Genomic DNA, 4,233 nt, shown 5'->3' on the forward strand with positions numbered 1-4,233 from the left:
GTACATCAATTGTTCAAAATAAACGCCAGGGGGAATACAAATAACATTACATCAAATTATAAAGCTGAGTAAGATGACATGTTTTGATCGCTTTTTTGTTTGTACTGGGGGAAATAGACTGCATGTATAATCTAATTCTGGCCGATAAATCCAAAAAATTGGGAGCTTTATTATTAAATTTAGTTTTATGAATATAATGCTTGGTTAATAAAATCAAAAGATTTATTAAATAAAATTCAGATGAGAACTTGTTATCATAATTAAAGAAACCACATAAAATATTTTTCCATGTAAGAGTAAAATGTGGATAAATTTTAGTTTTAATCAGATTTGTTAGTCTGTCCCAGATTTTTTCAGTGTGCTTGCAAGTCCAAAACATATGTATCAATGTTTCCTCAAATTGACCACAGAATGAACAGTTTTTATCAATATCTCTTTTTAACCTTGACATATACTGATTTGTTGGATAAAACCTGTGAAGGATCTTGAATGAAACCTCTTTCACTTTGTTGTTTAGAAGATACTTGTTTGGCAGAGTCCAAACCTTTTCCCAACAAATGTGTCCATGAAAAGAAGTCCAAAAAGTTACAGCTGGGGACTCAGTTGTAATGTCCTGCTGGAACAGTCGTCGGATGGCTTTGTTCGGGTTTTTCAAAGTAGAGAAACAAAGCTTTCCAACAGTAGTGTCCGTTACATGAAGCTGTAGTTGGGGGGCAGATGGAGTGGAGGTTTCTTTAAACAGACAGGAGAGGTTGAGGGGAATGGCATCAACAACAACTGAGAAGTCCTTCACAGAAACAGGGATCTGATAGTACTGGATGAATTCAGTGTAAGTGTAGAGCTGACCCTGTTGATTAAATAATTGACTAACTAATCTGATATTATTATAAAACCACTGTTGGATGAAGATAGTTTGGTTTTTGTAAAGAATGTATCTATTGTTCCAAATGTAAAACCTGTGAGGTGAAAAGTTATGTTTATAAATCATGGACCAAGCAAGTAACATCTGTTTATGGTAAGCAGAGAGTTTAAGGGGCACTTTGTCAGGCTTGTAGGTGCAGAGTAGTAAAAAGTCGAGGCCGCCAACTTGAGAGAAAATATAATTGGGAATGAAGTTCCACAGAGAGTTTGAATTTTTCAAAAAATGTCTAATCCAATGAATTTTAAAAGTCATATTTAAGGTACTGAAATCCAGAAAGTTTAGACCACCACTAGTAAAATCATTCATTAGAACAGATTTCCTAATATGATGGGTTCGGTTCCTCCAGATAAAATTACATAACATTTTGTCAACAGTTTTACTTGTGGAGTTGCTGACGTACAAAGACTGAGCAGCATAAATTAATCTGGAGAGCCCTTCAGCCTTGGCGAGGAGAATTCGACCTTTAATGGAGAGATCACGCAAGAGCCAGAGGTTAAACCTATTTTTCATTTTGTCAATAATTGGAAGAAAGTTCAAACTACCTCTATCGTTTTCAGATTTGGATATTATTATACCAAGATATGTGACTGATGTCTTTATTGGAATATTGAAGAGTGAATCCAAATCGCATGATTTAATTGGGAGAAGTTCACATTTTTTCAAATTTAAAGAGAGGCCGGAAGCTTTAGAAAATGATTTAATTATATTTATTGCTAATGGAATTTGTGAGCTGTCTTTAAGAAAAAGAGTCGTATCATCAGCTAGCTGACTTATGACAATAGATCTATTAGCAATGGAAATACCTTGTAATGGACTGGATTTAATGTGGTCACAGAGAAGTTGAGCTACAAGAAGAAATAAATATGGAGAAATAAGGCATCCCTGTCTGATTCCACGTTTTATGTCAAACCTCGGTGATGAGCCAGATTTTAGTTTAATAGAGCAGGTGGCATTGTTGTAAAGAGTTTTAATGACTTTGCAAAAGTAATTACCGAAACCAAATTTTTGAAGAGAACGGTATAAGAAATTATGTTCTACTGTGTCAAAGGCCTTAAAAAAGTCCAGAAATAATATAAAAGAGTCATCTGCCACAAGATATGAGTAATCAAGCATGTCCAAAACTAAACGAATATTATTTGTGATATGTCTGTTGGTTAAAAATCCTGATTGTGATTAATCTATTATGGAATTAAGAACAGATTTGATTCTTTTAGCAAAAACTAAGGCTAGAATTTTATAATCATTATTAAGAAGACAGATGGGTCTCCAATTATCAATATAAAGTAAATCTTTGTGCTGTTTTGGGATAAGGGTAATTAGGCCTTGGGTCATACTCCATGGTAAAGTGTCATTAGAGATGCTCTCATTGTAAACTTCCAATAGAAAGGGCGCCATCTGTTGGTCGAATAAAGTATAAAATTCAGACGTTAATCCATCAGTTCCTGGGGATTTGTTTTGTTTTAACAGTTTAATGCCGTTACAGACTTCTCCAAGACTTATTGGATTGTCACAAAGGTCTTTTTCAGAATCTGTAATCGATCGAATACTTTTTAAAGAGTTAAAAAAAAAAGTCGGCCTCTGTTACAGAATATTGTGACGAATACAAATTTTTGTAAAATGATGAGCAGTGGTTGGAGATTCCTTAAGCATCACTACAATTTATGTCATTGATTTTTAGCTCATTAATTGTGTTCATTTGTCCTTGATGTTTTTCCATTTTAAAGAAATATGAAGAGTTTTGTTCTCCCTGCTCAAGCCATTGTTTTCTTGATCTAATAAAAGCTCCTTCTGCTTTTCTTTTATAAATCTGATCCAAGTCTTCCTGTAGTTTGATTATTTCTAGTTTCTGCTCATCTGATAGGCTGTCTGGAGGTTTTTTGGATAGTAAAGAGATGCCTGTGATTAGGTCATGCTCTTGTTGCATTCTTTGTTTGGCTAAGTTGCTACCAAATGTTCTTAGAAACTTGGCTGATTCGTATTTGAATAACTCCCAGTTGATGGAAAAAGAGTTCTCCAATTTGACTGTATTAAAGAATTTTGATAGAAGACCGGTAATTTTTGTTTGTACATCTGTAATTTTGAGTAACGAGTTATTGAATTTCCAATAATGAGATTTACTGACATTTTGTGAAGGGCATAAAGCAATATCAATGCGAACAGCTTGATGGTCACTCAGTGGACAAGGTAAAATGTTCACTGAAATATCCTTATCTTGTAGATCACTGGAAATGAACCAAAAGTCTAGACGAGAAAGGGCTGTTCTAGACTTATTACTCCACGTAAAAGATGATACATTAGGATGTTTGACTCTCTAAATGTCGATTAATTTAAACTGTTCCGTAAAAGATGTGAAAAATAAATGTTTGCGTTTATCACGTGAGGGTGGCCATCGATCAATTTCTGGGTTTAAAGTCATATTAAAGTCCCCCCCTATAATGATAGCAGAGTTTGGATACTTTTGAAGCCATTTTTTTAACTTATTCTCAATTTTAAGAAACAGTTGTTCATTCTCTGCATTTGCGTTGTAACCATATATATTAAAGATTATTATNTAATGATAGCAGAGTTTGGATACTTTTGAAGCCATTTTTTTTAACGTATTCTCAATTTTAAGAAAAAGTTGTTTATTCTCTGCATTTGCGTTGTAACCATATATATTAAAGATTATTATTATATTATTATTGTAATCAATAACTTGCCCAACAAAGTGCCCTTCTGCGTCTGTTTGTGTGTACAGAATATTCCCATTATATTTATGTTTCAGGGTTAAAACTCCTGCAGATTTTTCAGAGTGATGAGAAAACCATAAGTCATTACCCCACTGTGTTCTCCAAAAATTAACATCAGAACAAATAGAATGAGATTCCTGACAGAATAAAAGATCAACATTCAGCTGCTTAAGAAACAAAAATGTAGCTTTACGTTTGACATTACTTCTTAACCCCCTGGCGTTGAGGGAAACAATAGACAATGAAATATTTAGAACAAGAAAAAATACACTCAAAGACTATGAAAGAACTTATTTTCTGAGCTTAACCTGCACACTAATAAGTGCGTAAAACATAATAGCTCAACAATGTTTTATGAACACTGAAGGTGTTCTAGACATTTTGAAAGATTGAACTAAGCCCATGTCAACATATTTTGGTCTTGTGTTTTCCATGTGGGCATTGGGACAATAATGCTTTAGTTAGTTCTGTCCATGTTTTACTTTTAGCAAAAGGCAATAGTAGAGACAGGATAGTATATTATATAACCATCTTGAGATTATTACTTGACTTCTTGACCGTTGATGAAAGCTCTGCTGCCCA

General features: G+C 33.8%; 1 protein-coding gene across 13 annotated transcripts in view; it reads right to left on the reverse strand.

Annotated features, from left to right (window-relative positions):
- Positions 1-4,233, reverse strand: part of LOC112153685 (protocadherin gamma-C5) — a 529,198-nt gene that overhangs the window by 322,031 nt on the left and 202,934 nt on the right. The gene's annotated exons all lie outside the window — the stretch shown is intronic.

The sequence above is a fragment of the Oryzias melastigma genome, linkage group LG10, assembly GCF_002922805.2.
Source record: "Oryzias melastigma strain HK-1 linkage group LG10, ASM292280v2, whole genome shotgun sequence".
NCBI lineage: Eukaryota > Metazoa > Chordata > Actinopteri > Beloniformes > Adrianichthyidae > Oryzias > Oryzias melastigma.